This window comes from Phasianus colchicus, chromosome 4 (genome assembly GCF_987193195.1).
Source record: "Phasianus colchicus chromosome 4, bPhaCol1.hap1.1, whole genome shotgun sequence".
NCBI classification, from domain to species: Eukaryota; Metazoa; Chordata; class Aves; order Galliformes; family Phasianidae; genus Phasianus; species Phasianus colchicus.
The window spans coordinates 36572560-36585579 of NC_143439.1; the positions used below are offsets into that span (position 1 = coordinate 36572560).

Here is a 13020-nt window from a genome sequence, read left to right on the forward strand (position 1 = left end):
AGATTCCTTCTCCAGACATCAGCAGAATTTACAGTTCTTGATTCAGAGAGATGGTGATTAACTGCTTTCTCCTGTTCTTTCTCCTTTTTATTCTTGTGACACGCCATAAAGGGACAAATTCTAATGTCTTCTAAACATCAGAAGTTTGCGAAGCCAGAGTTTCAGTTAAAATTTCCATTACACTGAAAGCGCACACACACACACACACACACACACACAAAAAGGAGATGATCTAATCCCTTATTGCTCTTGCTTTAACAAACAATGTAAAGTCCCAGGCCCTTATGTGCAGAGGATTGCTTATATGCACGAGAGCTTACTCTGCACAAGATTATTAATCCACAGAACAGTGTCCGTCCAAAATCCTATTGCCCTCTCCATATTCCACCAAGGGATTTTCTCTCACATTAAGATTCGCTACAGTGTGAATATCCGGACACAGTCTTGTCTGGAGACTTCCCTATTATGAAGGATTTTTCCTACAATGTGCAGTGAGGTATAAGGTGGAAGATAGCCAGAAATGACTGAAATTCTTGGATGTGACTTCAAACTCACAAATGCGTACCAATTCCCTCCAACTATTCTGAGTAGCTGGTGCTGTTTTCAAGTTAGCTTTAAGTTTTTTAAGTTAGCGCTGGCCAACATGGATGGAGGAGTGTTACATAGGGCTTGTCCTCATAAGCACCTGGATGCTCACAGGGATGTGCTAGACATTTCCCAGATGAGGGCTTTGGCACTGCAAGTCAGCAACTGTAGCACAGAGCACTTCTGGCAGGAATATTAATAGCTTCCTTCTTGGTGCTGCTTTCAGTTTTTGCTCTTGAGCTGTCATTGCAGTGTGAACTGGGCATGACGTCGTAGCCACTCTTTCAGGAATGCATCTTTAATACGATGCTGAGTATGCTTCTGGCCAAGTTTTCTGCCCAGCTCCAAGTTCCTCACAAACAAAACTGTAAAGTGATGTTGCATTACCATGGAGTGCTACTTCAAACAGCATCATCATAGCAGTATGTAAGGATCTGAGGTCATGCCTGATGTGCATCACTCCAGAACTGAACAGTGCATGCAAGTGACTGAGTAGCTAATTCAGACAAGAAGATGGCTGGGAGAGAAACAGATGAGCACCTGAACTGTACACCAAAAAGAGGTGTATTCAGACATGCTAGTCTGCGCTGAATACCTGTGCCTTGAACTAAGGCAAGCTCTGTGCTGCTGTTACCAATGCAAGAGACTGTATTCTGGCTCACAAACATACATACTAACTTGTGTCTGTATGCAGCAAGCAATAGACATTGAAGCAAGCTCCTCTGTTCCATGCCTCAGAGAATCTGCCAAGTGAAATACTTACCTCATTTTGGATTATTGTTCCAAACCAATTGTAGCATTCAAGATGCTAGGATCTAGACCAACACTACAGATCACAGAATGGCTGAGGTTGGAGGAGACATCTGATCCAACTCCAGCAGGGCCACACAGAGCAAAGTGCTAAAGCTCATGTCCAGTTAGCTTCTGAGTATCTCCCAAGAAGAGACTCCACAGTCTCTCTGGGCAGCCTGTGCCAGAGTACTGGCACTTGCACAAGAAAAAAATGTTTTCTGATGTTCAGAGGAAACAGGTGGTTTGTGCCACCTGCCTCTTGTCCTGGCCCTGGGCACAGGTGTAGAGTCTGTCTCTGTATTATTTGCACTCTTCCTTCAGGTATTTATACACAATGAGAAATGCTCCCATCAGCCTTCCCATCTGTAGGCTGAAGAGTTCTGGTTCTCTCAGCCTTTCCTCACAGGAAAGATTCTCTAATTTTTTCACTGTTTTTTTGGCCCTTCATTGGACTCTGCCCAGTATGTCCATATCTCTCTTGTACTATATGGGGAGCCCATAACTGGATTCAGCACTTAAGTGTGACCTCACCAGTGCCAAGTAGATGGGAAGGATCACCTCCCTTGGTCTGGTGGCAATACTTTCTGTAATGCAGCACAGGATATCATTAGCCTTCTTTGCAGGAAGACCATGTTGCTAGCCCATATTTAGCCTGAATCCCATGAGGACCCCCAGGTCCTTCCATGCAAAACTGTGGTCTGGCTCCTACAAGTGTCCCTGGTGTGCCCTCTTCCCCACACAGAACTTTGTACTTCTCCGTGTTGACCTAAAGGGGGTTCCTGTCAGCTCATCTCTCAGCCGAATGAGCAGATGAGGTCACTGCAGACATACCATATGCATTAAACTATGAATTCCCATGTACTCCATGAATGGGTGCCTTCAATATATACAAACACAGTTAATTCAACATGAATTAACTGAACTCAGGAAAAATAAAATGCTTTGTACATGCAACTCTTCAGTCTCCCACTGAACTAAGCATATAAATGCTTTTCAGTATTTGGCTTTTAATCCTTAGTCTGAATATCTGCCCTGTTTCTGGTAAATTGACCATTTTCAAGCTAATTACTTTGAAAATTATACCTTAATTAATTCCTATCTATACAAATTGCATCATGTTCTGGCAGCACTGTGGACTACTTATGTCCTAATACGTACACTTAGATATATGGGCATGCTTCCACAGACAAGGAAATTGGTCATTCCAATCACACACACTTTTCTTTTAATATTATGGTAGGAGATAAAAATAATTTAAAAATGTATTTGAGGAATTCCAGCAAAAGTCCCATCTCAGTTTGGCTTTTTAGTTATCTCAGTTTGGGTTTTTAGTCATCTCCTAAGAAGCAACAAAAAACTTAAAAAAGAGTTGGCCTACCATCTCTAGTGATATCCTCAGCTTTTTGACTTACTGCTGTCCTCTACGCAGATGCTCTCAGTCACATTTTTCTTCAAAATAAAATCTTCCCACAGTGCTTCCTCTTCTATAATCAGAAATATTTCTTTCTTCCTTTCTTTCTCAGAGAACTGAGCCCTATCTTGTCTGGTGGTCTTACTCTCAGAAATGATTCTGACAATTGGATGATTCTAACTCTGCAAAAGAACTCCTGATCCCTCTGAGTCCTGCTGATATCAGTGGAAAATGTGTGTTTGTTACAGTGGCCATTACTACAACTCCCACCACAAATTCGTATTTATAAGATAGGCAGAATGATTACTTTGGCCATCATTTCATAAGCCAGAGAAAGATTATTAGTTGAGGAGTTATATATAGTAAAAACAGTTTTCAATTAATAAAAAAACATTTTATCCAGTCTTGTCATTTCAAAGATTCAATACATCTTTTAGCCAAACATTAATTATTGATTGTGTTATTTTTGTTTGCGAGATATCTGGAGATATCTGCAAGATATCTGAAAAGAAAAACCACCCAGGTAATTGTCTGTTATTAGGTTTTTTTTTTTTTTTTTTTTTTTTTTTTGTGTGTGTGTGTGTGTGTGTGTGCTCTTATGAGTTCTACTAGCCAAAATGTAACTCTGGATTCATAATGCTCATTGGATTCATCAGAAACTAGAAACAAATTTAATAAATACACAATCTTAACAATACTTAAGCTATTTATTTTTAAATACTATGCAAATATTAAAGAGTCCTTAAAGGGTGTTTTTGTCTTGGGCACTGATATTGGTATTGCTGTACTCATCTGACACAGAAGATTAGGCCATGAAATTATCCAAGATCAGGTGGTGACTCATGAAGGTTATGATTAGAAGTCAGAAGTTCTTGACTCAGGGCTGAGTTCAGATCACTAAATCTTATCACGCTGCTTTATAATAGATATCTGAAGCCAGCAAATGGCTGTTAAAATGTTAAAATGAAAAGACCTAATTTCTCCCCTTAATGAAACTGGAAAAGGCTTTGTTTGCAAGTTGTATCCATATAATGAAATGAAAAAAACGTGGTCTGAGATTTCAATAACATAAGTGGGCAAAAATGTAATTGACTAAGAGGTTGTCTTGCAGGAAAAAAAACACAACACAGTTCAAGTTAATAATCTTACTACATTTCTCTGTATCATTCCAGCATCCTTCATTAGTGAAGTGAATAAAGCAAACAACATAGGAAACCAGCCATGCTTATGCAATTTCTCTGAAATATCACAAGCTTTCAGATGGAAAATATATCTATCACTTCTATTTCATTTTCAAGCCCTTGCCCTGAAAGAAATCCTACTGTTTGCATACACTGTAGTAATATCTTTCAAAGTAGTTGAAGGCAAGTTGCTAATTACATGCCGTGGGTGACGACTACTTGGCAGTAGAAAGGCATTTCCATCTCAGGGCTTAGAATAAAATATTGTTATGAACATGTTGTGTTCCGTTTTAATCGGGGTATGGAAACAATTGCCATCTTTGTAGAATGATCAAATGGCCAGCTTTGGAATTTAAGATGCTCAAAAAATCATTAGGTATTTTTGCTCTGAGCTGCAAAAACATCACTAACTGCTCAAGTCACATGCCATGTAAAGTGTAAGAGAGATTCATTAATGAGGAAGACTGAGCAATTTCTGTCACAATTTTCCAGGAAATTTGCTCATGAAGAGAGAAGAAAGACTTTTCCTTCCCATTATATCATATTCATAGTCTTCAAGCTAATAAGTATTAAAAAAATGCAGCACAAATTCAGAATGTACTAATTTAAGTTAGCTGTTTTGAATATATGTCAACTTGATTGAAAACTTTTTAGTAATATTGAAATTGTATAGAAGAAAGAGATAATGAGGATGGAAGAGAATTACAGAGACAGCAAGTTGCTAGAAGCAGGACCAACATTCTGAAGCATCTTTGCTCTTTTTTAGTAATACATAATTAAATCTTCTGCTAAAACTCACTTTAGGGTATGCAATAAAACAGGACATACTCTGGGCTAAGGAGAACTTCCATTATTGCTCTAAAAATGGAAAAAGAGAAGTCCACCCAAAAAAGTTTTATTTTGCAAAGGAGAAAAAGAATCAAATTGATATATCCAGCTTGGTATATACATTAGTCCAACAATAATCTGAACTCTTCCAAAAGCTGAATGTCATTTACAGTCAGCTGGAAAAATCTTCATAATTTCATCTTTCCATCAGAGTTCCAACTGTAACTCTGAGACCAAGACTAATTTAGCTTATTTTGTTTTAAGAAAAGAAGCATCCTTCACCAACGCCTTCAACTTCCGCATGACCTTCCCTTTTTTTCTATACAAATAAATACCTTTTGCCTTCTCTGTTCCTTGAATGTGCAACACCTTAAACACAGCCTGGCTTCCCTATGCCCTTGGAGGCAGCAAACAAAGAGCTATAAACAGAGGAGTTTGCACAGGACTTGGAAGTTATTCAGAATGCAAGGTAACGCACTGCAGGATCAATGACATGAATGTCTGCTATAAACTGGGAGCTCATCAAGTGGAAATCACTGAGGTGAGAAAGGACATGGGTACTAGTCAAAGTCAGAGAATGTCTATCAACTGCCAAAGTGATGTGTCTGTGAAAAATTAGAAAATATCGCAGTATTGCTTGCAGAGGAAAAAAGATGGTAATACTTAAAGTGTTGATGGTATTGTATAATGCTGCAATAAGTTCTGATCTGGAATGCTATTAGAAGTTTACAAAGAGTAATTCAAAGTGGAAGAAGTGGAGAGAAGAACTCTATGAGCAGGGCAATATGCAGTCTGTCTTGCAACAGGCAAAGTGAAGGCTGAGAGGTCATGTAGCTGCTGCACCTGAGGGGAAGGTAGAAAAGACAAAAAAGACTTCTGGCATAAAAATAATTGTGTAAAAACTGTATACACAGGCTGGAAATAGGAAGGTTTCACATCATTAGAATGAAGGAGACTCATTCTATGAACAGCGAGGGCAAAAACTGTAGCTAAACTGAAGACAGAACTTGAGATATTGCAGGACATTATTTGTAAGGCTAGTAGATTGGATTTGATGACTTAAGAGCAACTTATCAATCAATGACTCTATATTTTTTATTTATGCTGGCATCAACAACAACTAGAACACTGACAATAAATCCTCATCTTTGACATCTGAAGTTTCCATCAGCTGCTTTGTTTGTCACATCGATTGTTTCAGGCTGTGTGCAGGCACTAGTAAAGGAGAGCACCTGCATTCTATTCACATTAATTTGAACATCACATTCCAAATCATAATTTTTTAATGAAAGCTTGCATTCTGGAACACTAGATGTTTCCCTCGGGGGAAATATACTAGTTTTCTGCCTGTACCTGAAGGCAATGGGTAAAGAAAAAAAGAGAGTGAGAAAACTGTATATTTTTGGGAAAAAAGTGAGTATTTTTCTGCTTATTAATTTTTCAGTTCTTGAAAAAATATGCAATGGATTAAAATTTCAGTTATGCTGGTAGAGCTTTTATTTTTGTAGTAATTTTTGTAGTAATGTTTGTAGTATTATTTAAATTTAATCATAATGAATTACACTAATAAGCTGACCATATGTAATCGTGCACCATGCAAAGAGATCTTAATTACCCTGTTCATCAACTAAGGATATTCATGATAGCACATATCAGCCAGGTTATTATCCTATATTGTAACATGTGATATCACATGAATACCATATAGGAGAAGGATTTTAAAAAGGTTACAGGCTAATAAGACTATTTTATTCCACTCAGAAGACTCAAGAGAAATAATTATTTCCCAAGATCCAGAGACCATAATTACATGCAAAAAGTTAAGTTACCTTAAAGGTAAATGCTAACCCAGAAATACTGAAGATTAAAATTAAACACTGAAATTTCGTATTATTATTAGTGCTGCACTGTAAATATAGGGAAAAAGGTGGTTCCTGTGACAATGAGTTCTGCCTTCCAATTTGTGTTGTTCTAGAGAAGAAATTGTAGTAGATTTACACTAGCAGCTGGTGGCCATATCATAGCAGTGAATTATAGCACTTAATGATGCCACGAATATTGTATGCAATTCTCTATGATTTTTACTAGGGGCTTTGCCTAGAAAATGATGCTGTGGTATGGCCTAACTGTCAGATTTAACCATTTAATTTTATTTACCCAAATGTACCACACCCCTTGTGCATCTTGCCTTGTCTTAGATCAGAAATTGTTCTGGACATGGACACACAGAGAGCTAAGGAGCTACAGAAGTAAGTGGATATACAAAATCCAGATAAGGTTCACTGCCCACTCTTTGCCCATGAAGTTGTATTGGGTTTATGTGGCAAGGTTTTTGTAGTCAGGTGCTGAAGGTGCGACCTCTGTGCACAGGGCCCAGCACTGCCCCATGTCAGATCAAAGCCTGCTCTTCCTTCTCCAGAAGGGCTCCATGGCTGCCAGAGCTGAGCCGTGAGTGACACTGGGTGTGTTCTGGGAGAAAAAAAAGGGAAAAAACTGCTGCACAACAGCTGCTGGGAGAGGGAAGTGAGATATGGGAGAAAAGCAGCACTCCAGGCACCATGGGCAGTGCAGAAGGAGGGCAGGTGGTGCTCCAGGCACAGAACTGAAGCTCCCTGCAGCCCAGGAGAGGCCCATGGTTGAGCAGGCTGTCCCCCTGCAGCCCATGGGCACCATGTGGAGCACATGTCCACACGCAGTCATGGAGAGGAGCCCACACTGGAGCAGGGTCAAAGAGTGACTGTGAAGGGGTAGCACAGATGAAGCATTATGACCAGACTGACGCCCCCATTGTCTGCTCCCCTGTGCTGCTTGGGGGGGAGAAGTAGAAGTCGATGTGGGGAGGGGAAGGGGGGAGGAAAGGTATTTTTAGTTTGCTTTTAGTGTCTCACTGCTCTAGTCTGCTAGTAATAGGCACTAAATTATATCATCTCCCTCGGTTAGGTCTGTTTTGCCTGTGATAGTAACTGGGGAGGTAATTGGTCCTTGCCCTTACTGCAACCCTTGACCCCTTTTTATTGTATTCTCTCCCTTTGTTCCTTTGAGGAGGGGGAGTAAGAGACAAATGCGATGGAGCTTAGCTGCCAGTACAGAAGGGTCACACTTATTTTACATGATATAGATACACTAAGAGTAATATTACTATCACCCTTCAATTCGGCAGAGGGAGCACAACCAGTATCTCTGTTGTACCACAACGTCACTCTGATTCTGTAATACTACACTGTGTTCTGCAACACTGTTTTTTAAAGTCTTGATCCTGCAAAATAACCATGTATACACTTAACTGCACCCATAGGAGTGGATTTTTTATGACTTCAGATTCAGAGGACTGAATTCAGCTGAGCCAGCTCCTCCCCTCCTCTCTTGCAATGCCTCAGTCATATATGCCTGTGCAGGGAATCACAGCTTGCAGCACTACAATGAGAATACAAATAATTCTGCTACTCCAGTAGGGGAATTATAAGTAACTATGGGTTGTGTAAGGAGGCTAATGTCACTTCCCATGGGTGCAGTGAGCTGAAGCACATTCAGGGTGGCATGCTGCATCCCTGGCTTTTGCAGTAAAATAAAAGCTGGGCTTTGATTACAGCTGCTGTAGGGCTGGATTGCTCTGCATGACCCACCAACATAGTAGCACTGTGAGGGCTGTGAATACATGGGAGATAATCTACCCCTTCCATGAAAATGAATCGCTATCAAATAAAGAACAAATTCAAACAAAAATAGCAAGCTACTTACAAATCTTGTGCTTCCTAAAGTGTCACTCTCCCACTAGAGTGAAAGCCCTGATTAATTCTCAAAACCTCTTCTTTTCAAGAGGCACTCCAGAAGGGCTAGATTACCAAAGCCAGGCCTGTACTGCTGCAATGTGATCACACGGAGCATGTGCGTTTCTTTGTGCTCTAGGCATGCCATTTGCTAATGGTGTGAGCAAAGCACAGCTCAGATATGAGCTATATGTGAGGCAGCCATCATATAGTTCTGCCAGTGAAAGGGACATCAGCAAAGTAACTACATCCTCACTGCTGAGAATCTCTGTCTCTTTGAAGAATTGTTCCTTGCTCCCCAGGTCATCCTCCACCATCTCCCCCCCTCCCCTCCGCCTTTTTTTTTTTCCCTTTTCTACAAGCACACCATCTCCATGGTTTGAAGTTAACAGTTACCTTTTCTAGGTGGCTGCAAATAAGTAAGGATCTTTGACAGATACTAAGGGGGAGAATTCAATTTTCCAATTTTCTTTGCTTTTCCTTTCTTTTCCTGCTTTCCTTCTTACTTTCTCTTATTTTTCTGCTTTCCCTTCCCTTATTTTTTTTTTCCTCTTTTTCTTTCTCCAGAGAAGCCAGAGATAAATAAGGTAGAAATGTTAAAAACAAAATTACATGTTATATTATACAGAACTATCATAATATTGATATCAGCAAGGCTATCATATGAAAAAAGACAAAATGTACTTTGTGATAGTATGCTCTAAAAAATAAACAGAAGTACTGTCAACATTTATATGCCAATTTATACAAATGTAAATTTAGCATCTGTTAGTCTCCACTGTGATATCTGTGCTATCTGACTAGCAAACCTTGGCTTTGGAAGATGTCAGTTATATTGCACTGTGATAAATCTCACCCTGGCTATTGACTTTCCCTCCCTCTCTCCTCCCTTTCATTTACTTTCCTTATAAATCAGATACAGAAGTTTTATAATTCTTTTAGTATCAATATAACATTCTCCAACTGAATGTCCGTAGGCTACTGCGGGAGTTATGTCATAATTTTGCAGTGTAACAAACAGATGGAGTAGAACCACTGGAAGTGCTTGTAATTGTGCATCTCTCCAGTTTGGATATTTTGAGGGCAATTACTGAACCCCTCTGTTTATCATTCCACTCAGTGGATGGGACAGATTCCCTACTCAGTCAAAAGAGTTTCAATCTTAAAAACAGTGGTTTGCTGTAGCCATAGGGATGCTGATAAAGCTTGAGGGTATCCTGAACCTAAATACTCAGTCTATTGGTCTCCTTCAAGTTTCAGATGAATAATATCATGCTAGCATTTACCCTTGGAATTTTTCTCCTGATGTAGTATTCAGCTAGGTCAAAAGGGCAAAATACCTCATCGTTTTTAAGATGGACCTATCTATTAAATGCCACAAGGAACACAGGAAACCTGAGGCCTACTGGTTTTGAATAAAAAGCTCAAGTTCACAATGACTGAGTGGCAGAGTCAGAGGAATCACAGAATCACAGAATCACAGAATGGCCTGGGTTGGAAAGGACCTCAAGGATCATGAATCTCCAACCCCCCCCGCCACATGCAGGGCCACCAACCTCCCCATTTAATACTAGACCACGCTGCCCAGGGCCCCATCCAATCTGGCCATGAACAGCTCCAGGGATGGGGCATCCACAACCTCTCTGGGCAGCCTGTTCCAGTACCTCACCACTCCCTCTGTAAAGAACTTCCCCGACATCCAACCTAAATCTTCCTTCCCTCAACTTAAAACCATTTCCCCTCGTCCTGCTGTTATCTACCCTTTCAAAGAGTTGATTCCCCTCCTGTTTGTAGGCTCCCTTTAGGTACTGAAAGGCTGCAATGAGGTCATCCTGCAGCCTTCTCTTCTCCAGGCTGAACAAGCCCAGCTCCCTCAGCCTGTTTTCATAGGGGAAGTACTCCAGTCCCCTGATCATCTTCGTGGCTCTCCTCTGGACCCTCTCCAACAGCTCTCTGTCTTTCTTATATTGGGGGCTCCAGACCTGGACGCAGTACTCCAGATGGGGCCTCACAAGAGCAGAGTAGAGGGGGACAATCACCTCCTTGTCCCTGCTGGCCACCCTCTTCTGATGGAACCCAGGATACCATTTGCTTTCTGAGCTGCAAGAGCACACTGCTGTCTCATGTTAAGCTTTTCATCCAAAGGTTCAAGGGTTCCAATTCCTACCGATGAGCTTCCACCTCAACACATTTTTGTGTAAGATATTTTGCACTGAAGTGCACTACCCTATAAATACTAGGTCCACTCAGTTAATACAGGGCACTGTTTTTAAACAAATAAATTGGCTAGAAGTAGTCTTTTTGATCTTCTAGACACTATTTGCCATCTTAAGCTTAGTCCTGTTGCACACTGGTGGATGTGCATATTGTACCTGTAGCACAGGAAGATTCTCCTTCTTTCCGTATCTTAACTCTGCTGTATTTTCTCTCTATGAACAGTGTTCAAAGCTCTCTAATCCCACACACGTACAGTAGAAATAGAACAAACAAGGAATGATTTATGCATGCCTGACCGTGCTTTTTACTGCATTAAATGAAGATGAATTGCAGTGCTGGACAGGGACACACTCATCTGAAAAATCCATCTTCGTAGATTTTTAGTGCTCAATCTCATGTCTTCTGCAAAAGTGTTTTAGCATGCTATTGCTGTTTTCCACTTGGTGATCACTACTGTGAAATGCACACTACATGTGGCCCCGAAGGAGTGCTGAAATAGGTTCCACAACCAGCAGACTACCATAGCTGCAAGATACAGCTCTCTTTGTATCCGTTACAAATGATGCTGCTGCTGCGTTCTATGACAGATGTCACTTCCCAATATCTGCCAGCTGCTGCTGATGTTAATTAAGCAAAAGAATTAACCCTCTCCCTCTTTCCCACCATCATTACTACATACACAATGATTTCTGCCTTTGTAGTCACTTTTCACAGACAAGTCTGGCAATTTAGATACAGAGCAATAATTTAGCTTTGTTGACCTTTGTCAGAAAGTCTAGAGTTCGCATCTTGTGAGAAGTCATATGTGCAGATATTGTATATAACTGATGATTTTTCTTATAGAAAAACTGCATTTTAAAAAGTACATGTTGTTAATACTGTAGATTTGGTAAGAAAAAAATGAAGTTTGCGCTGAACTCAGTGGTGTGGTTGACACAGTGAAAGGAATGCCATTCAGAGGGGCTTCAACAGACTTGAAAGTTGGGCCCGGGTGAATCTAATGAGGTTCAACACAGCACAGTGCAAGGTTTTGCACTTGGGCCAAAGGAATCCCAGGCATTTATACAGACTAGGAGGAGCAAACCTTGAGAGTAGCCCTGTAGAGAAGGACTTGGAGGCCTTGATGGATGAAAAACTTAACAAGAGCCAGCAGTGTGCTCTTGCAGCTCAGAAAGCAAATGGTATCCTGGGTTCCATCAGAAGAGGGTGGCCAGCAGGGACAAGGAGGTGATTGTCCCCCTCTACTCTGCTCTTGTGAGGCCCCATCTGGAGTACTGCGTCCAGGTCTGGAGCCCCCAATATAAGAAAGACAGAGAGCTGTTGGAGAGGGTCCAGAGGAGAGCCACAAAGATGATCAGGGGACTGGAGTACTTCCCCTATGAAAACAGGCTGAGGGAGCTGGGCTTGTTCAGCCTGGAGAAGAGAAGGCTGCAGGATGACCTCATTGCAGCCTTTCAGTACCTAAAGGGAGCCTACAAACAGGAGGGGAATCAACTCTTTGAAAGGGTAGATAACAGCAGGACGAGGGGAAATGGTTTTAAGTTGAGGGAAGGAAGATTTAGGTTGGATGTCAGGGGGAAGTTCTTTACAGAGGGAGTGGTGAGGTACTGGAACAGCTGCCCAGAGAGGTTGTGGATGTCCCATCCCTGGAGCTGTTCATGGCCAGATTGGATGGGGCCCTGGGCAGCGTGGTCTAGTATTAAATGGGGAGGTTGGTGGCCCTGCATGTGGTGGGGGGGTTGGAGATTCATGATCCTTGAGGTCCTTTCCAACCCAGGCCATTCTGTGATTCTGTGATTCTGTGATTCTGTGATAGGTGTATTAACTTAGTCAAACCAACAAAGAAGTAAACTAACAACAGGCAAGATCATTTTTTTTCCCTTCTCCCTTCATTCTCTTCAGTTTTGTATATGAAGTGATCAAACTCAAAAATTAATGTATCCTCCCACAGTATCTTACTTCGTACCCATGTAGATACTGAGTAAGACAGATCTTCCAGCTCCTTTTTCCGAAAGTAACATAGCACAGTATCCATGTGAGACAAGCTGCACTACAGTTCTTAATGGAGTGATTTTTTATATAAGCATTTCTAGAATTTTTCTAAAACTAGCAAAGTAATGAGGAATGTCCCTTTACCTCTTAGTTCTCGGGCTCAATACTTAGCCATAGTTTTGAAATTTCCATGAATACTTTCCAATGAGATTTGGAGATATTGTTGTTGTTATTGTGTGTGTGCACA

The 13020-nt window shown here is 40.9% G+C and overlaps 1 protein-coding gene across 1 annotated transcript in view; it reads right to left on the minus strand.

Moving 5' to 3' along the window:
* Positions 1 to 13020, minus strand: part of LOC116231249 (bifunctional heparan sulfate N-deacetylase/N-sulfotransferase 3) — a 283982-nt gene that overhangs the window by 74133 nt on the left and 196829 nt on the right. The window lies entirely within an intron of this gene.